We start from the raw sequence: 25,703 nt of genomic DNA, 5'->3' as shown, positions 1-25,703 counted from the left end.
ATGAATCAAATTGGATGAGTTAAATTAGAAAATGAATCGGTGGTTTGGGTCAAAATATAAAATTCACCCCTCTTTTAATGGTCTGATGAAAATGGATGCAAAATGGATGACACAAAATTGTCTAAAATTAACAAATGGGCTTAGAACTGATACAAAATTAACGTTAAAATTAACTGATTTATCCATAGTTTTGTGCCCAAGAAATTGACATGGTAGTGTGTATATAGCCTTAGATAGTATTAATAACCAAGCTGCTCCATTGGGTCTTTTAACCCTTTGGAAAAACACAATTGCATGAAAAGTGGCGCCACTGAGGCTACATGGCATCAACTTTTTGAAACTTGTATATACAAGAAATACAGCTTTGGTGGTGATGATGGTAGCAGAGTGTCTCTACTCGAATTCTCTGCTTTAGGGTTTGTCGTTGAGCTCCTGAAGATTCAGAATAAATGGGAGTCAATCAATTCAGAAATTGATAGAGATATCACTCCTTGATGGCTTAATTTTTTATGGCCTATCCACAGGATAGACCTGGTCTGCAGTGAAGTGAAGGCGTGATCGTTTTGCTTCTGGCCCCATATTGTGCACTGTATGGGCACTAGAAGTGGTTCCTGTGCCTGTTATTGCAGCTCAGCAGTCTTCATATCAATGGTCATCAATTGCAATGGCAGACTCTGGACAGCAGTGGTAATGTTTTGGGTTAAAAATAAAAAGAAATTGAGAATTCTTTAGGGGTCTGCTCTGGGTAGATACATGGAAGGTATGTCAGATAGCTGAATATATGATTAAACTAACAAATTGAAATGTTATATCCAATATAAAGCTCATAATGGGTGGGCTGCATATCTATCCTCTGATACAGGACTCACATAAATATAATCCTAGTGATGTTTTATTCTATTTGTTATTTAATGATCAGTATTCATACCCTTGTTTTACTGAGGAGTGGCCCCCGGGGGACCTTATTCCAGCACAGGATGAATTACATTTGTGGTCGCCATCTATACTCGGTATGAGTCTTCTGTGTTTTCACATTCCCTGTTGTGGGTCTTTGATAAATGTCTTTTATATGAATTTAATGTTTGCCGTCTCATCCTCTCATCATACTTGGGCAAGTTATGAAAGAAATAATAATTAACATCTGTTCCTTGCGAACAATCCTAGGTCATGTTTCAGGAGCTCAGAAATTATGTGCGCAGAGATAAAAAGGATGCTAATTCTATTATTGTTTATTATGCGGTATTAAAGTAGCCCAGTCATTGCAGATGTTGCTCCTGGAAGACGTCCTAGACACTTACAAATCGTTCAGAAGCCGATCTTGTTGCTTTTTGGAATTGTATTACATTCATATAAACTATATTACTTTTGCTTTTGTCTTGCCCCACTCCCCAGGGCCAAAGCAAGACATAAAGTTCTATAGACATCTGTGTAGAGGTTTTGTCAAAGATTACATCAAAATGATGGTCACCTTGGCAGAATCCAATAGGCCCCACTATAAATCCATGGGGTCCATTGGATGCTGCTTGTATCTATCATGCAACGGATGCATGATGGCTGGAAATGATTTCTTTCTACATATTTAACTTTATAGAGTAGTAAAAATACCAAAACAGGATCCTGACCCATAAAGGAAGGAAATTAATGATGTCCGGAATTATGTACGAATTGTCCCAACGTCATCCAGTTGACCACTTGCCTAAAATTGAAAGTCAACACAACAGATGAGGCAGCTAGATGTCTCTGAAAGAGAAAAAACTGGTCATACACATTAGGTAACTGTCAGACAAATGTTTATTTGGCCAACTATCTCAACCCTACTCATCATCAACCCAACTATCAACCCAACTATCTCAACCTTACTCATGCATGCTTGGCAATGTTGAGTAAGCCGTGGCCAAACACCTCTTCACCCCAGGTTTTCTTTCTTGTAGACAAATGTTTGTTTTTTATTATTATTTTATTATCAACAAATGGCTTGTTGATATCCAACACACAGGAGACTGCAATACACATTAGACATTGACTAAAAATTTTCTCTAAAATCAATGAGGTTTGGCCAACATTATTCCAATGTGTATGCCCAGCTTTATTCCAGATTTTGATAGAAGACTATGCCCTCAGATCAAAGATTTGTTTCATTTTGAGAATGATCTACCCCAGAGAACTCCACACATTCCACCATTCCCATCGCTATTTTTTGTAAACTGGTCTAGGATTTTCTGGGCAAAAATTCTCCTTCTTATCATTTTTTTTTTTTTAAAGGTTTTTTAGTGCTATTAATGGGTTTTGAGTGTTTATGGGTTTCTCTGGGAGCTCCTGGTATTTTCTGCATTTGTTTACTTGGTGTAACTTCCTGCTGCCTTAGCAGTGGCGTAGACCTCCAAGGCGAACAGTTTATATACCCCTTTACCTCCAACCGACCACCCCCCTCCCTTCGCATTCCTGCACACTCTTGATTGTAATTGGCCTGCAATAACTGAACTATTTGGACATCCTGTGTGACTTTTATTGTATTTTCTCCCCTTGAAGTCTTCTCCCAGCGCTTGAGCTGGCCCTGTGTCGCAACGCATAAGGACTGAAGCCAGGCCCACATGATGTCTGGGACATCACCAAGTAGACCCGAAGCCTTCCGAAGTCCAGGAGAGGTAAGTAAAAAAGAAAAAAAAGAAAAAAAAACAGTGTTTTTTTATGTTCTCTCACCTCCCTCACCTCAGAGGGATCATTATACTTGGGGGTCTTTGCAGACATGATTGCAGTGTTTGTGGGGTTCGTGGGCCCGCAGCCTTACTTACCAATCCTGGCTGCTGCTCACAGCTGCCTCCGCAGAAGGGGAAGCGCCCGTGGCCATGAGCAGGAGCCAGTATTGGTAAGTAAATAGGGCGCATTACCGACTGTAGTTACTCCAGTCGGTAACAGCCTATTGAAAAAAATAATAATAATCCGCAGTGGTAGCAGGTAACAATAGTACTGGGTAATAATCTATTATACTTTTCCTCTCTTCCTTCTACGGGAAATGGCTCCTCCACTTTTTGACCGCAAGTGCACAGCACTGTGCCGTAGCCTTCAATACATCTCTATTGCGCAAGCTCCCAGCTTGCGCAATAGAGCTGGAGTGTCGGCTTCAGCACTAAGCCAGGACTCTGGCTCTGTTGCGCATGCATGTGCCGACGTCAATGAAGGAGGAGGAGCTGTTCCCCACAGAAGGAAGCCAAGACAGGAAGAAGTATGTATGTAAGAAGTGGGGGGAGTAGTAGTGATGATTCGTTTCTGGAAATGGGGAAGCGGATCTTCACGAATAATCAGAAAATGTCCCTGGGGCCGTCATATGGGTAAATATACATTTTTGATTAATTATGTAATTTAGAAAGTAGAAGGGGGAAGGGTGTTTAGATTAGCATGGGGTTTTATAGTTATCCCGGACAACCCCTTTAAGTATTTCTAAGCAAGATAAGGCAAATATTATGGAAGTCATTTCTTGAATAGCAGATCATTCCACGGGGATAAGACTACAATGCCCAATGGTGCCCCACATAATCCATATAGATGGCCCTAGAATAACTAGACCTGTGCACAGCATCTAGAAGTGGCTCATGTTTTAATCTATTTTCGCATACAGCAGATAGGTAAGGGGTTAGACTTTACCTACAGCAATGGCAGAAAGACTTGTGGATCTTGAGGTTGATTGAAACGTTGGTCGACCTCTTCGATATATCAGTACTTTCTATGGGAGATGTAACTGTGTCTGCTTTCCTTGTCTTGGAACGGATGGCTATGTTTTTTTAGTAAAATACCGTACTCCAGCTGCTTGTGTAACCTGATCTAATTGCACACACTTTGCGTGTTCCCTCCTGTGGTAAGAATTAATGAGCAATTCCTTGAACTTCAGTGGTCTGTAAACCTTCCACTCCTTGGGGAATGAGAACATATTTAATCTAATAATACTCAGGGCAGAAGAAAAAAAAACTTATCTCACGCCTAAAAGTCTTTATATGTCCTATATCATCCATTGTTATAAATGGATTGTAACACTACTAGATACCTCCAGTACTGGGTAATAATCTGCAATAGTATGAGTTTTGTTTGGACCATAAAAGATGATAGGTTTTACTCTATAATATGGAAAAATGCAGTCTGATCAGCAGATATCACTCTATAGATCATGAGGAGCTGAACAACATGTGTCACGTTCTTATTGCAGTCATTGAATATGAACCCTTTTTATTTATGTCCAAATAAAAATCTGTCCTTGTTAGAAAAATATAACAAGGAAGCAGGGATTTAGTCCATGTAAATGTCAGATCTCCTAGATTGTACATTATGCCATGGGAAAGGGACGCCTACCATTACAGTTATGTATGATATTAGGAGTCCTTTCCTCCTAGTGATTTACTGTCCCATACTTAATCATTATGCAGTGGTATGTGGCTGAGACGAGGCAGGGACTCCTAATATCATACATAACTATAATGCTTAGAGTCCCTTTCCCATGGCATATAGTACAATTCAGGAGGTCTAGTATTAACATGGACCAAGTCTAACATCTGAGTAGGGGTGCAACTCTAATGAGGCGAAGTGAGACAGACGCCTTAGGCGGCACTATTCTTTACTCCTTGGAGGGGCGGCATTTTCACTATTTATTTCACCTAAACAAGCCCAAAACAGACTGTGTTAAAAAAAGCAAAGCTCAACGGGACCTGTATTGGGCTGGCTTAGGAGACGTTTGCTTCTCAGTGTAGGCAGCGATGCTATGAGGTTATTGTAGCTCCTGCACTGAGATGCAGACGTCCCATGCATGGAACAAGAAGAGCAGTCGGTGGCTCCATTAAGGGATTGCATATAAGTGAGTATAAGAGGGCCAGGGGAGGTGACAAACATAAAAAACAGCGTTACTCTCCTCTCCTGCGATCTGGTGTGACTCCCAACAGTGTTTGGGCCTCTATGGTGACGTCACATGGGCCAGATCGGACCATTATGCGACGCTACACAGGCCTGGCATACATGACATCGGTGTCGACACTGAAGAGGACTGCAAGCAACAGGGAGTACGCCGAAGCCCAGGATAGTTAAGTAACAGTGGTTTTTATGTTTGTCACCTCCTCTGGATCTCCAATCAAACTCTGGGGTCTGAAAAGATCCCAGCGTATAATAGTAGTTCATGGTTGGGCCACTATGGGGCATAATACTGTGTGCAAGAGCCACTGTGGGCCATAAAACCGTGTGCTGATGGGTGAAGTTATTTTCATTGTTAATGCCTTGTTTATCTGATACTGAGATAATACAGTAAGAAGATCATTATTTTACATAAATAAATAGGAATAAGATGTAATTGATAAGGTTTAGAAACTGATTTACTCTGTCAATCTAAAGATATTCTCTCAGTTAGATTACTTACTTTGTAAAATCTCAACCAGAAACCAGGACAGATTAAAGTAAAGCACTAATATGGGATTAAGAAATTGCCCCATAAGGAAAAGCTTTACTTTATTTCAAGAAATCAGATGAGATGAGATGAGATGAATGTCCTCCAGATTCTACAGTTAATTCAGATCCAAATCTCCTACAATGAGCACAAATAGTTCACGAAGCTCGGAGCTTAGTAAAGATTTCCCCTGTAGACATTCAGGCCGGCTACAAGTATTTGTGTGGGATGCACTTGAGATACAAAAGGGTTCGGACTTACAATAATACCTACAATTATTCCTCTGTACAGGGAGCTGGCTGGGTTAAGAGCTGAGATTATAGAAAGGACTTTATCCTGACCCCTTCATTTACTCTGTGCACAATGTAGCAGCCATGGTTAGATCCACCTCAATTTACGGTTCACTCTTCACATGACTGCAGATGAGATCTCTGTTTGCTATCAGGTGAATGGAGGTGTTGTATACATTCAGAAACTGCCTGCACAATGAACACTGCTATATCTCTGGACCCCCTATACACATGCATGCTCGGCTCAGCTGAGTGTACCTATGTTGTACATGGAGAAAGTTGAGAAAGCTGTTGAAATTTAGCATGCTTAATCCGTCTCTGCCCTAGTATCCACTCAGGAGGCCCCATACACATACAGAAATCTTCAGGTTTATGTATGTGTATGGGGTACAAGTATTGTTGAAGCCAAGGAAAAGTTAGGTGTACAGTGGAACATAACGATACTAAGTAGCCTCCAGGGGGGTAGCTAATGTGAAAACAAAGACAAAAACTCTAGTGCTCTACATGAGATTAACATGACAGGATGAGATATAAGACGCAGACATGAAAAGCACTTGTTTTTGAAGACATTTGGGCTGAAGCTGGCTCTTACTATTTTACTCCTCAAACTCAGGAAGTCAAGAGCGGGCGGCTTCCTGGTCTTGTCCCTGAAGAATATGCTCTGTAATCTGCTGCTTTTTAACTTCCAGATGTGGAAGCTGCACAAAGGCAAGCAAACTATGCAAAATGTTACCTGTGTACTGCTGGGGGGTACGAAAGACTGAAGGGAGCAGTAATAGAAAAATAACCCTAAAATCAGTGTATATGGAAAGCATACCACCATGCTGCTAATTTGTATACAGAAATTATATCTAGTGTTGACAGGACCCATTATGAACATTAAAAACTATTTTTGACTTGTCCGTACACAAGCCCACACATTAGTCCTAAATAGAAAAAGCCATAAAGCTTGAAGGTGTCTTCACTTTTTGCATGTATAGGGACAGGGTTTTTAAGTGTCTCTGTAGGGAATTTTGAAAAGTTTTCCCATAGCAATGTTCTAAATGAACATTATTTAGGAACGTCTGTATTCAGCATGTACTGCACATGCAGGGCCGCCATCAGGAATTTTGGGGCCCCATACAGCCTAAGTGTCTGCCCCCCCCCCCCACACACACACACACACGCCATCTTAAAACTACCTTATTTTGCGTCATACCAATTCTGTATTACATTTCCCTTTATTTAGCAGCATTACAAGGCTTAATCAGATTCTATTTGAATGTAAAATCTGCTACGTGTGAAAGCGCCTATAGAGGGCCAACACCATTTATAAGAGCCCTCCTAATAAATCCTCAGGGCTTATTCACATTGCGTTTTTGGCCTCCCTTGCCGGGATATGTTGGTAACCAGTCAGAATCAGCTGTCAACTTATCCCTGCACGAAGAACTGGCCATTAAAAAAAAGGGGGGGCCTGCAGTTCTCCATGCAGGGATAAGTGGGTAGCTGATTGTGACTGGTTACCAACGTATCCCGGCAAGGGAGGCCAAAAACGCAACGTGAATACTCCTTTAAAGTGAAAGTCCCACCCCCAAACAGGCTGCTATGCTAGTAGCATAGCCGCCTACTTCATTATTATTCTCCAGCTAAAAACTTATATATTATATATTATTGCCCCAGTTCCCTCTCCGCAGTGCCGCACACCCGATGTCCCAACAATCCCCCCCCCCCGTCTACCCTCTAACATCTTTCCATTGCCCCCTGTACCCATACCTCCCAAATTTTGAAGAACCAAAAGAGGGACAAAATGTGCGGCGCGCGGGGAAATTTAGCCTCACCCACTGTTATGTTGACTCCGCCCACTCATTAATTTTTTTTATGTGCCCGCACACTGTATAATCCTCCTACAGTCACTCGTAAATTATATGTCCACCCTCCGTCTCTCCCCCAGCTTCATATACACCCTTCATCCTGCCCCCAGATTCATGTCCCCTTCATCTCTGCCCCAAGATTCATGTCCCCCCATCTCTGCCCCCAGATTCATGTCCCCTCCATTTCTGCCCTCAGATTCATGTCCCCACATCTCTGCCCCCAGATTCATGTCCCCCCATCTCTGCCCCCAGATTCATGTTCCCTCCATTTCTGCCCACAGATTCATGTCCCCCATCTCTTCCCCCAGATTAATGTCCCCTCCATCTCTGCCCCCAGATTCATGTCCCCCCATCTCTGCCCCAGATTCATGTCCCCCCATCTCTGCCCCCAGATTCATGTCCCCTCCATCTCTGCCCCCAGATTCATGTCCCCTCCATCTCTGCCCCCAGATTCATGTCCCCTCTATCTCTGCCCCCAGATTCACGTCCCCTCCATCTCTGCCCCCAGATTCATGTCCCCTCCATCTCTGCCCCCAGATTCATGTCCCCTCCATCTCTGCCCCCAGATTCATGTCCCCTCCATCTCTGCCCCCATATTCATGTCCTCTCCATCTCTGCCCCCAGATTTAGGTCCCCTCCATCTCTGCCCCCAGATTTAGGTCCCCTCCATCTCTGCCCCCAGATTCATGTCCCTCCATCTCTGCCCCAAGTGTCATGCCGTCCTCTCCATCTCTGCCCCCAGATTCATGTCCCTCCATCTCTGCCCCCAGTGTCATTCCGTCCTCTCCTTCATCTGCCCCCAGTTTCACATTCCACATTACACTTACCTTCTCCTTCGTTCCCCCGCTGCTCTCTGCGCGCCTCTCTCTCTTACTGGCGCACAGTTGTAGACGCGATGTGACGCCATCACATCGCGTCTACACTGCCGGGTAGCCGGCGGCAGCGGCGAAACGAGGAGCTGACACAGGTCAGCGCCTCGCTTCAGCCGCATATGTGTCAACGAGAGAGGCAGCAGCGGCGAAGCGAGGAGCTGACCTGTGTCAGCTCCTTGCTTCAGCCGCATAAGTGTTTAAACAGGACATACAATGACTGCTGCCGGCGCCAGGGGGCCCGGGCCCCCCCCCCCATTTTTAAATTTGGCCGGGCCCCTGACGCTAGTAGCAGTAGTACTGGCCTATCGGCGGCCCTGTGCACATGCATAGGTAGGCTTCACAGTTACATGCCTGCAGCCTGGGGCCCTCGAGGTTACCGATCCGGCATCTGACACTATTAGCCCTCATTTTGTCAATGCAAATCATTGCGTTTGCATTGACAAAATGAGTACTAACAATCAGGGCTCGTGGCCCACCGAGGGATTCCCCGGTTCCCTTGTGGGCCAGTCCGACCCTGTCCATGGGTAACCGTTTTTTAAGCGAACAGGCTCTACGTCTTTTGGGTCACTATGTGGAATACTAATATAAACCGCAAATAATATAAAGCGCAAAGTGTATAACAAAAATGCTTGTGGGGTCGTCCAATATTGGATAAAAATTGTCCATAGACAAACAGAACCCTCCTTATGTCTGTTTTGACATTCAGTCTCCTCTGCTCCCTGACAGTTTGCACCAGTGACGATAGGTTGACCGCTAGAGCCAAACACTGGCCTTATTGGTGAGGCGGCATCAAGGTCTGCAGTGGTCATGTGCTGCTGACCTGACATCTTAGTGCAGTCCTGCTAATGAACGCCAGCAGGGAGCAGCAAAATCTGAGTGTTTGTTGATTTAGGAGATAAGCAGAGCTTCATTTGTGTTCTCTTAACACATTCATTACCTGTGGCCAAATTTTATCCAAAATCCAATAACCCCTATAAAACTCCTACACATATAAAACGGAAAGTGACATTACACTTTAGAATGGAAGATTTATTTTCCCTTGGCTTGCCAACAGACCATTGCTTACAGTGGCGTCCATAGTTTACTGATGGAATTCATGGGTGATTGTTTTTCCTGAACGGGTGAAGGTCGGCTAATGAAAATGTAACATAAAGTTCTACTGATAGGTTAACGCCACTGTATATGACCTTAGGCCACAGGCATACAGTACTGTGCAAAAGTTTTAGGCACACATATGGAAAAATGCTGTAAACTAAGAATGCTTAAAAAAACAAAACAAAGCAAAGTATTAATAGTTTACTTTTCTCAATTAAAAAAATGAAGTGAATGAGGAAAAGAGAAATCTATGTCCCATTCTAGTGTGACCTTTACATAGTTACATAGTTACATAGTAGATGAGGTTGGATAAAGACATGAGTCCATCAAGTCCAACCTATAACCCTACAATCCCCTACAGTGTTGATCCAGAGGAAGGCAAAAAACCCCATGAGGCTCATGCCAATTGCCCTATTTCAGGGGAAAAAAATCCTTCCCGACTCCAAATATGGCAGTCAGTATAAAACCCTGGATCAACGTGTCCTTAAAATCTAGAGACCATAACCCATTATATTTTTCTCTTCAAGAAAGGCATCGAGGCCCACTTTGAACTTGTTCAGTGAATCCGCCATCACCACTTCCTGGGGCAGAGAGTTCCAGAGCCTCGCTGTTCTTACTGTGAAGAATCCCCTTCTATGTTTCTGGTGAAACCTTCTCTCCTCCAGACGTAGAGGATGTCCTCTTGTCACTGTCACTGGCCTAGGACTAAAAATATCCTTAGAAAGTTCTTTGTATTGTCCCTTCATGTATTTGTACATTGTTATTAGATCTCCCCGTAGACGTCTTTTCTCTAAACTGAATAACCCCAAGTTTGTTAATCTATCGTTGTACTCCAGTCCACCCATTCCCCTAATCATTTTGGTTGCCCGTCTTTGCACTTTTTCAAGTTCACTTATGTCTTTCTTGTATATTGGGGCCCAAAATTGCGCACAATATTCTAAGTGTGGCCGTACCAGTGATTTGTATAGAGGCATAACTATGTCCTTGTCATGAGAATCTAGACCTCTTTTGATGCATCCCATAACTTTATTTGCCTTGGCAGCAGCTGCCTGACACTGGTCATTAAAGGTAAACTTGATGTCCACCAAAATCCCTAAGTCTTTTTCATTGACAGTCTTACCCAGTAATTTACTATTTAGTACATAGTCATACATTTTATTACGTCGCCCAAAGTGCATTACTTTACATTTGTCAACATTAAACTTCATTTGCCAAGTCTCCGCCCATGCTTCCAGTTTCCTTAGATCCCCTTGTAATATTCTACTATCCTCCTCATTATTGATTACCCTACAAAGTTTAGTATCATCTGCAAATATAGACACCCTGCTTTGTAAACCCTCTACCAGGTCATTAATAAAGATATTAAACAAGAGAGGACCTAATACTGACCCTTGTGGCACCCCACTGGTGCCCCCCTTTGCCTTCTATCAGTTCTTCTCAGTAAACTTGCAAACAGCTTTTGAAAGAACTCAGCAGATTGTTTTTTCTGGCTCAGCACAGATCTTCTGAGGATGTAGGCTTGCTCCAATCCATCTGTCTATTCATGTAATTCCAGACAGACTGGATGATGTTGAGATCAAGGCTCTGTGGGGGCTGTATCATCACTTCCAGGACTCCTCCTCCAAAGGTCATACCAAATATTGATGGGATACAATACGAGTCTAAAGCTGGGAGTGGTACCTCAACTGTCCAACTTTGACACCCAATACGTGTAGGGTGCAGAGGGATCGGAGAGGACAGGGCTGTAGTCGGACAGGTATTCCCGCAACATGCGCCTATACTTTTCCTGTCTGGTGGCACTAGACCCCTCAGTGGCGGATGTTTGGTGAGGGGGTGCCATTAACGTGTCCCAGAGCTTAGACAGTGTACCCCTTGTGGGTGTGGACCGGACACCACTTGTTCGCCTCATGGAGGAACTATCCTCTCTGCCGCCAACGACACTTGATGGAAACATCTCCATCATGTTCTGCACCAATTGCTTGTGGCAGTCATTAATGCGCTTGGCCCTCCCCTCTACTGGAATAAAAGACGAGATGTTATTTTTATACCGGGGATCAAGGATTGCAAATATCCAGTATTGGTTGCTTTCCATTAGTTTGACTACGCGCTTGTCACTTGAAAAGCACCCCAACATGAAGTCAGCTATGTGTGCCAGAGTGTTACTTGGCATGACTTTTCTGCCCCCACCGGAAAGGTCACTCTCCATTTCCTCCTCCTCCCTTTCACCCCATCCACACTGCAAGAATGGGACGCATTGAACTTCCCCGGTAGCCTCCTGTGTCACAATCATATCATCTGCCACGCCTTCATCCTCCTCCTCCTCCTCCGTCATTAAACATTGTGAAGTTGACAGGTGTGTAGAACTACTCTCCTGCTGTGATGGTTCTGCTGCTATCCCTGACTCCTCAGTGTGATCTGCGTTATCCCTGATGGCAATGAGGGATTCTCACATCACACACAAGAGCGGGATTGTTACGCTCACTAGTGCATCGTCACAGCTGACTCTCTTGGTGGACTCCTCAAACACCCGTAGGATTTCACATAGGTCTGCCATCCATGGCCACTCATGGTTGAGAAACTGAGGGAGCTGACTTTGTGGCACCCTAGGGTTTTGGAGATGGTACTCCATCAAAGGTCTCTGCTGCTCAACCACTCTGCTCAACATATGATATGTTGAGTTCCAGCGTGTGGGGACGTCGCACAACAGCCGGTGTTCGGGCAGATGTAGGCGTTGCTGGAGTTTTTTGAGGCTAGCAGCGGCTACTGTAGACTTGCGAAAGTGGGCGCACAAGCGCTACACTTTCACCAGTAGCTCGTGTACATTTGGGTATGTCTTTAAAAACCATTGCATCACTAGGATAAAGATGTGGGCCAGGCATGGAACATGTTGGAGGCTGGCAAGCTCCAGAGCTGCTACTAGGTTCCTGCCGTTATCAGACACGACAATGCCTGAGCCCAGGTGCAGCGGCTCAAACCATATTGCTGTCTCATCGAGGAGGGCATCCCTCACCTCGGAGGCAGTGTGCTGTCTGTTCCCTAAGGTGATGAGCTTCAGCACTGCCTGCTGACGTCTACCCACGCCAGTGCAGCAACGTTTCCAGCTCGTAGCTGGAGTCAATTTAATGGCGGCGGTGGAGGAGGAGAAGGAGGAGGGTGTTGTTTCAGAGCCAATGCCAGGAATGATAGGTGGGGAGACGAGGTATACCTAGTTTGTGACCCAGTCCCAGCCTCAACTACATTCACCCAGTGTGCCAACAGTGAAATGTAGCATCCCTGTCCGCATGCACTTGTCCACGCGTCGGTGGTCAAGTGGACCTTTGTGCAAAGCACGGAACTTAGGCCCTGCCTGATGATGAGTGACACGTGCTGGTGCAAGGCGGGGACGGCTGTTAGGATGGGCTCTTGCAGGTTCGCTTTCAGGCGCACAGCGCCACCTGCGGGCCAATCCAACCCTCGCCCTCGACGTCGGACGGTGAGACGACTAGAGGCTAAGTCCTGTTTTTGCCACACTGAGCATGCCCGGTGAGGTCATGGGCACCGCCCTGCTGGGCGGGGACTTCCCTTTAAATAGCTTGAGTTTCCACCGCCCGGCGCTCACACTTAAAATCAAACTGGGGAATGACACTGCAGGGACAGGTTCCAGCCAATGTTAGGTGACAGGTTAGGCCTCTGTGTGGGGATACCTCTGTCTCTGACTCTAGGAACTTTTAGGCAGAACCAGTAAAGCCTGAATTCTGACAGCTCCACACTAGGGCTTGGGTGCAGCAGACGCTGTCCCAGCCCGTGGCACTGCAGCAGGTGTGGTTTCACTAGTTAGTCCACTGCTTGTCTCCCGCCACGGCTACTCCTAGGGGTTAAGGAGTTCTGTTTGATTTTCTGACCAGGGGTGATGTTAACCCCTGGCAGCCCGGGCTGCAGCCTAAGCTCAGGTGCAGTCCCCCAGTAAAGATTACTGGTGCACGGCTATTGCAGCTAACTTCCATTTAGAGCTGTATACACACCACTCACCCAGTGAGGTAACTGGGGTGAGTCCTTCTTGGTGGCTAGTGTATGTTAAAGCCGCACCCACATCATTCACACCCAGTGAGGTTAACTGGGGTGAATTCCCTTTGCAGCCCAGTCCACATTGGGAGCTGCACTGTCTCCTTTCTGCAGTAAAATTAACTGGTGTATGCGTGTTACCCCTGTACACACCAACGCAGCACTGCAGCTTGTCCAGACACACGGCCGCCCCAGAGGCTTGTGGACCTCACTGCAGTGACCTGCAGTCTAGCGGTTCCATGGTTAAAAATATTATTTTTATATTTGCACACAGAACCGTAACAACGGCACATCGGGAGAAGTAGTGAAGGCTAGGGATGGCATAGCAAGGTGCCACACTTGGCATCAGGTCCCGGAAGGCCGGAGTTTCCACAAGCCGGAATGGCAACATCTCCTGGGCCAGGAGTTTGGAGATGTGCGCGTTCAAGGCTTGCGCATGTGGGTAGTTAGCGCTGTATTTTTGCCTGCGCTCAAATGTCTGAGAGATGGTGGGTTGCTGGGAGGAGGTGCATGATGGTGCAGGAGAAGAAGCTCAGACAGGAACAGGGGAGGATGAGGGAGAAGTCCCCAAAGTGGCAGAGCCAGATGTTGCGGTGTCCTGGCTGGTGCTCTGGACTGCAGCGCCAGCACTGACAACAGTGGGAGAGGCAGTGGTGGTAACGCCGGACGACGATTGTCCTGTTTGCGCTGTCTCCCACTGAGCCCAGTGCTTGGATTCCAAATGATGGCGCAAGGAAGTGGTCGAAATGTTGCTCTTTTCAGAGCCCCCCTACTCAGTTTCGAGGGGCAAATTGTGCAAACCCCACTATATTTGTCCTCCGCACATTCCTTGAAAAATCTCTACACCATCGAGGAACGTGCCTTCGATTGGGGAGTTTTTCTGGGCTGGCTATAATAGGGAACATCTTGGGCCATTCTGGGTGTGGCCTGGCTTCGGCAAAGCAGCTGACCTCTGCCTCTGGACATGCCTCTGCCTCTAGCTACCCTCTTTGGTGCTGCACCTCCCTCAACATCAACACTGCTTTCCCCGCTTGACATCCCCCCTATCCAGGTCGGGTCAATGTCCTCGTCGTCCACCACCTTCTCTGCCAATTCCTCTCTCGCCTCCTCCTCCTGCACACCGCACATGGCAACAGGCTGCCCTGATGGCAACTGTGTCTCATCATCGTCACTGAGGGTGGGTTGCTGGTCAACCACCACAAAATCAACAGGAGATGGAGAAGACTCCAGTGCTTGGGCATCAGGACACAGAAAGTCATCTGGTAGCTCCATGGAATCGGGAAATAGAGGGACAGGGAGAGGGAGAGTTAAAGGACCAGAGAACTGATCCTGGGAGCAGGGAAAGTTGGGATTACTCTGCTGGGAAGATTGGGCATTTTAGGAGGAAGGCTGACTAGAATGTTGTGTAGGAGGAGAAGTTGAGGTAGAGGCTGACTGGCTGGTGGATAATGTGGTGGAAGCATTATCCGCCAGCCATTGTAACACATGTTCCTGGTGCTCGGGCCTACTTAAGTTTGTGCCCTGCACCCTACTTAATGTGGCCAGGAAGCCGGGGACTGTGGAGAAGTGCAATGATTGCTGCCCCTGAGGAGTAGGCACGGAATGAGCTGTGGCTTCACTGCAACCTTGCTCCCCAGCAGCATTCCCACTCCCCCGGCCTCGCCCACGTCCCTTACCAGTAGCCTTGCGCATTTTTAGATGCTTTGGTGGGTACACACCGTGACAACCTGGATGAAGCGTATATAGCCTGATAATTAGAATGTATATCCCACTGATTTTTTTGTGGGTACACACTATGACAACCTAGAGAGCGTTCCCGGCGGCGGCACGGGCCACATGCGGCAGGCCTAATAAATGTCCTTGGCGGGCCGTATGTGGCCCGCGGGCCATAGTTTGAGGACCCCTGGTCTATAGCCTGAGAATTAGAATGTATATCCCACTGATTTTTTTGTGGGTACACACCGTGACAACCTGTATGAAGTGTATATAGTGTATATGGGCTGAGAATTTCAGTGTATACCCCTTAGTTTCAGGGAGGGGGGGAAACACACTGTTGAACCCTGGATTAAGTGTATATAGAGTATATGGGCATATAATTTCAGTGTATTCCACTTAGCGGAAAGCTGGGTTGCGCAGATACAGCCTGGCTTAATTGCTGTGAATCCCACTTTAGCGTTTGTGGGTAGACACTGTGCCAAGCTTGTTTCAGCTTCTCCCTTTAGGCTAGGTTCATCACTGGCTGTAATCCCTCAATATCCTAAAATATCTACAATGTAACACAGAAAATCTGTAATATGAGAACTGCTATAGGGTATACAGTAAAATAGAGATTTACATTCAGTTAGAAAACAATTGAGTATTGAGGGCAGGTTTAGCGGGAAGAGGTGGCAATTCTGAGTCCCTAAAACGTGTTTGTGAGAAACAGAAGGACAAGTATTTATAGTTTAATTCAATCCATTTGGAGCATTGATGTTATTCTTCCTTCAGTTTCTCACCTAGTCTTACTTTTCTTAGATGCATACAAAGATCAAACAATGTTCAAACCATAGGAAAGACTTTTGAAAAGGCTGCCTGCCCCATTTTAGATGGAAGACACTAGATTGCAGGATTAAAGAGGACCTTTTTCCACCTACATCAGCTGAAGATCTTTTCATTCTTTAATATATTCCTCTCCACTGGTTTCCCCGCTGTTGGAATTTTTCCCTAGCCCCCACCATTCCTGAGGAATCAGTGCAGTTAGTTTCAATGCCTGATATGCTGATTAGATTACCTAATATCAAGAGGGTGGTGTCAGTCAGGAACAGGCAAGAGGTTGTGATTCTGAGCTCTGACACTGCCTGTCTGATTATAGCTCTGTCACATCCCCTTGTCTGCTCTTGCCTGACACCACCCACTTGACACAGCATATCAAGCATTGAGATTTACTGCACTGATTTTTCAGGAATGGTGGGGGCTAGAAAAAATAATTCCAACTGTGCCAGAACTAGTGGATGAAAAGCACTGGAAGTAGTAGACCTGATGAATGGTTGTACTTAAGTACCAATTCCTAGTACTCAACAAAGTGTTTACATGGGTAGAGTCTAGAATTTTGGAATGATTGGTATTTAAGCGCTTACAGTAATGGTGGGCGACTGATGTGCCAACAAGGTCTGTTTAGGATTGTTCTGTGTCCAGGTCAGACTCCCATGGGTCTGACCTGGCAGCATATAGAATGGCTGAGTGTCATCTGCACATATGTGGGGTGGTAGATATGATTGGAGGCTGCTTGTATTTCTGGATATATAGGGTGGAGCAGTGGCGTAATTAGGAATAGCGGGGCCCCGTGGCGAACTTTTGACATGGGGCCCCCCGCCCCCCCAACCAACACTGACACCGAAGTCCTCGACCGACCTCCCCTCCTCCGCACTCTATTATGTCCCTTAGTAAGCCCTGCACACAGTATTATGTCCATTAGTGGCCCCTGCACACAGTATTATGTCCCTTAGTGGCCCCTGCACACAGTATTATCCCCCATAGTGTCCCCTACACACGGTATTATATCCCATAGTTGCCCCTGCACACAGTATTATGTCCCACTGTGGACACCCATAAACAATTATTATACTCTGGTGTCTTTTTAGACCCCAGAGTATAATAATCGGAGACTCGGGGGAATAAAAACATAAAAAATTACTGTTTCTTACCTTTCCCCCGGCTCCTACGCTGTCTTCTCCGCTGACGTCCTTCTTCTATGACGTTGGATGTCACATGACCCGGGAAGCAGACCGGGTTCATGTGACGTCAGAGACGTCAGACAAGTAGGAAGGAGGCCTGGCAGGATCGTGGAGAGGTGAGTAACAGTGTTTTTTACGTCCCCTTACCTCTCCCGGTCTGCCGATCATTATACCCCCGAGTATAATGATAGTCTTTGTGGGGCCCGCGGTGTCACTTACCTATCCCAGCCCAGCCCAGCCAGGATCGGCAAGTAAATAGGGCCCGTAACGGCCTATTAAAAAAAAAAAAAAAAAACCCGCAGCGGTAGCGGCTGTCACCGGGCCCCCTAATGGCTCGGGCCCTGTGGCAGCTGCCTCCGCTGCCTCTGCGGTAGTTACTCCACTGGGGTGGAGGATGTCATGGCTGTGTCTGTCCTCCCAGACTGTAGTGTGTTTTAGTCTTAGCTGCTGAAGTTCACAAATGCTGATATGGGTCTGAGGGATGGTGATATCTATGGGCTAGTTCACAAGTGAGTATAAGGGGAGGTTTTTGACAGCGGATTTCGCGTCCAAAACCTCCCCTTATAATGGTGGTCTATGGAGACAGCCGGGCTTCTGTTCTCCGCTAGCGGCGAGCTGCTGCTAGCGGAGAAAAGAAAGGACATGTCCTTTCTTCAGGCGGAAGCCGCGCAGGCTCAGCCGCGCGGCTTCCGCCCCCGGCAGCTCCCTCCTATGACGGCTCATTCATTTGAGCCGACAGCAGAGGGTTAAGCCGCGACAGCGATGGTCGCGGCGGGCGGGTTTTGACAAGAGAGAGACGCGGCTCGCCGCGTCTCTCTCTGTGTCAAAACCCGCGCGGGCAGTTCACGTGTGAACTAGCCCTAAGACTACATGAGGGTGAGGTGTCTGACCAACAGGGGCGTGGGGGAAGGCTGAAAGGAAACAGGTATTTATAGAGAGGAAAAGATAACATTAAAATACTTCCTATTTGGATGTCACAACATGTATATGAGACAACTCTACGCTCTCTGTCTGTGACTTGTGATGCTGATCATAACCGTCCACATGCAATATATTAGCTCCGCTGCGCACTCTAGTGTTCACATGGACTTAGGGATCACCGGCATTACTGCAAGAGCTGAACAGTCATAGATTTTACAGATTCTTCATTCTTTCTTTTAAGACAGTAATCTAATAGTTGTCAGACACAATCTTGACTTACAAAGTCATTTGTCTTCATTTAAGTCAATGTATTAACTATCATTGACAGAAATGTAACTGTAATAATCTACTTTACCCCAAGGAAAGACCTTCAAGAAGTGCAGAACTGCTTCACATTATAGAAACTATGTATAACCCTAGTGATCTATGACATTATAGAAAGACACTTCTCCTAAGGATCAAGGTGCCTGCACACTGCCCTTTTTGGCTGTTTTATGGCAGTCTTTAGCTGCGATTCCTCTGACAGGCTATAGTAAACAGTCTGCTGACTGATTCCTTTGAAATATATTATTGTACTGATGTAAACATTCCTAACAATATCACTGTATTACAAAAGATCTGTTTTACTGGCAAAGAGAGTGAGGCTGGTATTTGTTAGAGGGGGTTACTCATCTATTGGTAGTGATGGCACATCCCTAGGATAAACCCTTGTATTTAGAGATGAGCGAATACCGTTCGATCGAGTAGATAGTCGATCGAATTTTAAGGTATTCAACATATTCAAATCCAATTGAATACCACGCGGTAAACGCTGTAAAAATTCGTATGCCCTCCCACCTTCCCTGGCGCTTTTTTTGCCCCAAAAACTGTGCAGGGAAGGTGGCACAGGAAGCAGGAAAACATAGGCATAAAAAAAAAAAATAGGAAAAAGTCATTGGCTGGTTAAATCAGGTGACCTCAGATTTATAAGAATAGTGTCAGCCATATTCGTGTCAGATGCGTTTTGGTGAGATAGGGAGAGATTGTATTGAGGGTGAGAAAGAGATTGTAGCTTCTGCTAGGCAGGAAAACATTGTAATCAACAGCTCTTTTCAGAGCTACACTGCAGGAACAGTGTACACATACACTGAACCTGCCAAAGATGCGTCAGGGTAGCATCAAGGGACGGGGGCGGGCACGTGGACGTGGAAATCTAGCTGGGGATCCAATCCACAGTCCAGGTACTGGAGTGGGGATGCCAGCAATGCCCCTCGTCAGTAGCACAAGAGAGCGAGGACGTGGACGTGGAAATCCAGCTGGGGATCCAGTCCACAGTCCAGGTACTGGAAAGGGGCTGCCAGCAGTGCCCTCGTCAGTAGCACAAGGGGGCGAGGACGTGGATGTGGAAATTCACCTGGGGATCCAGTCCACAGTCCAGGTACTGGAGAGGGGCTGCCAGCAGTGCCCCTCGTCAGTAGAACAAGGGGGCAAGGATGAGGAAATCCAGCTGGGGATCCAGGCCGCAGTAGCTCGACTCCAATTATATACTGGAGAGGGGCAGCCAGCAGTGCCACAACATCAAGAGGGGTGCAGGGTGTAGTGCTGAAGAGACCTGAGCAGCAGGAACCTATGCTAGGGTGGATAGCAGATATTGTGGACCCACAACCAGCATGTCCCATCCACAGTACTGATGAGACACAGTTCCATGTGTCTGTGCCAGCACACAAGTTTCTCGTCCTCCTCCTCCAGCACCACCACCTTCACCGTTAACAAATGATTACCCCCCACCACCACCACCATTAATGTTTTAGGGCTCTCCCCAAGGGCCTGAAAAACAATTTTTAGGGCTCTCCCCAAAGGCCTGAAAAATAATTTTTAGGGCTCCCCCCAAGGGACTGAAAATTTATGTTTTAGGGCTCACTCCCAAGGGCCTGAAATCTATTTTAATAGGGCTAACCCTAAGGGCCAACAACTAAAACTCTGCTGGTTAAAGGCTCAATTCACCCAAAGGGCCTAAAACACTGCTGGTTAAAGGCTCAACTCACCCAAAGGGCCTAAAACACTGCTGGTTAAAGGCTCTACTCACCCCAAGGGCCTGAAAAATAAAACACTGCTGGTGTAAGGCTCTACTCACCCCAAGGGCCAAAAACTACAACTCTGCTGTTTAAAGGCTCAGTTCACCCAAAGGGCCAAAAACTCTGCTGTTTAAAGGCCCAATTCACCCAAAGGGCCAAAAACTATGCTGGTTAGAGGCTCAGTTCACCAAAATGGCCAAAAACTCTGCTGTTTAAAGGCCCAATTCACCCAAAGGGCCAAAAACTATGCTGGCTAGAGGCTCAGTTCATCCAAAGGGCCAAAAACTATGTCTTGCCAAAAAATAAATGAAGCCAGCTGCATCCAGAGTGTTTATAGAAGATTCCGCGGCAAACGTAGGTAAAATATAACTTTTATTTCATGTTTCCAATAAAAAGGTTACAAAGCAACCATGGTGTCAAGTCTATGAATAAAGCGACGCGTTTGGACATTCGTCCCTTCCTCTCGGCCGAGGTTGCTTTGTAACCGTTTTATTGGAAACATGAAATAAAAGTTATATTTTACCTACGTTTGCCGCGGAATCTTCTATAAACACTCTGGATGCAGCTGGCTTCATTTATTTTTTGGCAAGACATTCTATCACGACGGGTTAAAGTCCACCTGCTTGCCGTGCTCTCCAGGATTGATTCAAACTACATATGGTGAGATGAATATTGACTTTTTGGCCAAAAACTATGCTGGTGCAAGGCGCAACCCACTTAAAGGGCCTAAAATTCCACTGGTACAAGGCTGAACTAACTTAAAGGGCCTAAAACTATGCTGGTAAAAGGCTGAAGTCACCTCAAGGCCCTCAATCTCTGCTGGTAGCTCAGCTTAAGGGCTCTAACTTAATTTGGATGGGCTCACGTGAAGGGCCAGAAAAGTAAATTTTGGAGGTCTCACCACATTACACACACATAAACAATGACAGTTAAGGGTGGGGACTGTTGGATTTCCCATTGCCTATTCCATCTGTGGTTGTCATGGGCAACGTGATTTAAAGGAGTGCATGCCAATGTTCTGTCCATACTATTGTGGAGGAAAGAAGGTTTCCAAGTATTTTTCCACTTTCATAGAGGTTCTATTGATTTTGGAAAGTGTCTAGTTGATAGGTTGGGAAGCTGAGGTAATACTGGAAATTGGGCGTGTTAGATGCTCCCCTGCTGTCCCAGTTGCATTCAAGAGGTGTTAGTATCATTTCCTGGGGTGTCATTGTGGACTTGGTGACTCTCCTTAGTCGAATTGTGGTTTCCCCTGAAACAAGCCTTTTTTCCCCATAGACTATAATGGGATTCGATATTCAGTCGAATAGTCAAATATTGAGGGGCTACTCAAAACGAATATCGAATATTTCACTACTCGTTCATCTCTACTTGTTTTCTGATCTGAGGGGGTCCTGACAACACTCAAAAAAATAAAGGAGACACAGAACATAGTATTTCTCCTGCACAAGTAATACTTAGATCATTGTTGTGTAGGAAAAAGGAGGCAAGCTACCTTTAGGGGTCTCTGGCAGCACATGTTCCTATTGAGAAGACACACACCCTCTCTAAAGCTGGGAATGCATGTGCATGTGCATGCCCGACCATACCCGCCATCTTTGGATTGAGCACAGAAAGATCAGATATGTCAATATAATAGATGCTGAAGTCTCTGCAAACATCTGATCGGTGAAGGTCCTGCTCGTTGGACCCCTAACAATTTTGCATCTATGATCTATCCGAAGGATAGGGACTGTAGTAGGGGAGGAAAATGTCTTTAACTCAGTTTAGGTATTCTGCCATTTGTGTCACAGCCTGTAGTGGAAAACTACCATAATAAAAGAATTATCCCAGCAATGAGCAAATAGCCATGAAATTCCATAGACATTAGATTGTTCAGATGATATATAGCACTTACAAGGATTATGATTACCGTGGCAATGACACAAATTCCCATGAAATGTCATAATATGTTGTCGGTTACTGTGATAGCTTCTCATAAAAGTCCTGCAAAATCCCAACATAAACATTAAAATGAGAGACACATAAGATCTCTCCTCTTGTGACAACTCCCAGCATAGCTTCATATTGGGACAACTCGCTAGAGTTACCCTGAGAAGAGAAGACACTAGAAGAAGGAAGGGGCAGCGGTAACGCCCCGAAACGCGTCAGCCGGACGTTTTTCGTATTCAACTCTGACATCATGAATATTTATTGAAATTTTATGGAACATACAATGTTCAGAAAAACTTTTCACAATAAAAGTTAAGTTTCACTGAAGGAATTTGTTGCTGGACTTTTCCATTTTGGACGATTGTATTGACACTAGAAGAAGACCTTTCATGAGTTGGGGCACATGCGGTTTTATATATCACTGGAAAGCCTGTCTGTCAGGAACGTCCTTCTTCACAGCAGCGCCTATAGCGCTGTACTGTGAGAGCGGGGAGGAATGCCTCCCTCCCCTCCTGACAGTACTCGTCTATGGACCATGGTCTATGGTTCCTCCCTGCTCTCACAGTACAGTGCTATAGGCGCTGCTATGAAGAAGGACTTTCCTGACAGACTGTCAGGAACGCCCTTCTGTCTGTGAAGAGCTACGGTACCAGTACTGATAGCTCTTCGCCTGGGGCACAGATCGCACTGTTGACAAAACCGCATGTGCCCCAACTCATGAAAGGTCCACTTTAAAGGCATTTTCCCATTCACATAACCATATTTAACCCCTTCCCGCCGATGGCACTTTTTGACTTCCTGACCAAGCTCGATTTTTCAAAACTGACATGTGTCACTATGTGGCAATAACTTTGGAACGCTTTAACTTACCAAAGTGATTTTAAGATTGTTTTTTCGTAACACATTGTACTTCATGTTAGTGGTAAATTTTGGTTGATATGTTTTGTGTTTAATTATAAAAAAATTGGAAATTTGGTGGAAATTTTGAAAAATATGCATTTTATAAAGTTTGAAATGATGTACATTACATACAGATAGTCAGACCGCCAAAATTATATCATAAATCTCATGTCCCAGATCTCTGCTTTATGTCGGCATCAAACTTTAGGCACCCTTTTAATTTTTACGGACATTATAAGATTTACAAGTGAAACAACAATATTCAAAATTTTCAAGAAATTTCCAAAACCCATTTTTTAAAGGGCCTAATCCAGTTATGAAAGCGTTTTGAAAGACCCTTGTATTAAAGACCCCCATAAATCACCCCATTTTCAAAACTGCACCCCTTAAATAAGCCAAAACAACATATACCTAGTAATTTAACCCTATAAGTGCTTAACAGGAATTAATACAAAATGGAGGTGAAATTTTCAAATTTGAATTTATTTTACTAATATTTTCATTTAGCCCTAGAATTTGCACATTCACAAGGGGTTAAAGGAGAAAACGCATCCCACAATTTGTTAGGCAAGTTCTCCCGACTACCATAGTACCCAACTTGTGGGTGTAAACTAATATATGGACGCACAGCGAGACGCAGGAGGGAAGGCGCGCCAAGGAGCTTTTAGATGGCAGATCTGGCTGTGATCAGTTTCAGGAACCATGTCGCATTTATAAAGCCCTTGAGGAGTCAAAACAGTGGAAACCTCTAGAAAGTGACCCCATTTTGAAAATCGCACCCCTCAAAGTATTTATCAAGTGATGTAGTAGCATTAGTAACCCTGAAGTGAATGTGTAAGCTGTGCGGAGTAAATTGGGTACACCAAATCCCATTCTATTTTCCCACCAGCTCCTATGACGCGGACGGGGAAGAGGGGCATTCTGGGGGGTCAGCGCTGGTGTATGCTCTCTCATAAGCTCTAAATATGGGGTGTCCCCTGAAAACGCTCGCACCGCTTATAAATTTCCTTCTAGTCGCAGCCACTTATGTCCTAATGATTTGGCGACTTTTGGGGTTTTTGTCTTCACATTGTACAAGGTAGATTTTTATTTTCTGGCAATGTGGCCATATGAGGGCTTGGTGTTTGCGGTATTAGATGTACTTTTCAATGCCACCATTTTGGGGCCTGTAACTTATTGACTACATTTTATTAACTCTTTCTGGGTGGGATGTAAAAGGAAACATCAATTCTGGCATTGCTTTTTAGCATTTTTTTTTTCCCCGTGCAGCGTACAGCATAAGTAACATGTTACCTTTATTCTGCGGGTCGGTACGGTTACAGCGATACCTCATTTATATGATTTTTTAATGCGTTGCTATTTGTGCAGAATAGAATTCAATTCAGGGAAAAAAATCTATTGTTTTTGCATCGCCATCTTCTGAAAGGCATAACGTTTTTATTTTTCGCTAGACAGAGCTGGTTGAGGGCTTATTTTTTGCGGGAAGACCTCTTCTTTTTATTGGTACCATTTTGGTTTTCATCTGACCATTTGATTACTTTTTATTGAACATTTTGTAAGGGAAAGGTGGTGAATAATCATTATTTTGTGCGGTTTTCTACGTTTTTTTTTTTACGACATTCGCCGTTCGGGTTAAATAATGTTTTAATTTTATTGTTCAGGTTATTACGGACGCGGCGATACCAAATATGTAATGTTTTTTTCTATTTTTCTTTATTTTACATAATAAAACATTTTATATGGGGAAAAAGGGATTTTTGGGGCTTTATTTATTTATAATTTATTTTAAACTTATTTAAACTTTTTTATTTTGACTTTTTTTCACTTTTTTTTTCTGTCCCCATGGGGGATTAAAGCAGTGATCGGCTGATCAATAGAGATACGCTGCAATACACGTGTATTGCAGTGTATAGGAAGCTGTCAGCCTGTGTAGACGCACAGGCTGACAGCTTCATTTACGGCAGGATCGGCCAGGCGCGAGGACGGGGTAAGTGAAGGGGCAGACCCGGGGTCACTGATCAGACCCCGGGCTGCCCCCTATGAACACCGGCACCCCCCGAAACCGGCGCGGGGGGTGCCGATCGGCACCATATGACGTTGTAACCCCGGAGGTGCCGGTGGTCATGTTGATCACCGGCATCTCAGGGGTTAACACCCGCGATCGGACCCGGTTCCGACCGCGGGTGTTACAGGGCATTGTCAGCCGTGTATTACGGCTGACACCCGCTGTGCATGGTGCGCACACAGTTTCTGTGTGCGCACCATGCATCCGCAGTAATAGTACGGCGGTTTGCGGGAAGCCCTTCCCTGCAGCGCCGTACTATTACGGCGAATGTCGGGAAGGGGTTAAATGTGTAGACAACTGAAAATGTAACTTTTGTTTTTGCAAACATAGATAATTAAATATTTTGTAGAGTTTTAAAGACTTTCTCCAACCACTTAGTGGTGGCATCTTTTGTCTTGATAGGTTGCCAATGAATACAACCATGAATGCAGGAAATTTCTATGGTTTGGGACTTGTCAGAAACCCAGCCATGATGTCCCTATTGTCGACAGGTTACCAGGTGGGGGTACTACACGTATGAGAAGATAACCCGGACACAATAAGGAAATCAT

Source organism: Leptodactylus fuscus, chromosome 11 (assembly GCF_031893055.1).
Source record: "Leptodactylus fuscus isolate aLepFus1 chromosome 11, aLepFus1.hap2, whole genome shotgun sequence".
NCBI classification, from domain to species: Eukaryota; Metazoa; Chordata; class Amphibia; order Anura; family Leptodactylidae; genus Leptodactylus; species Leptodactylus fuscus.
Note: the sequence above shows the minus strand (reverse complement) of the source record.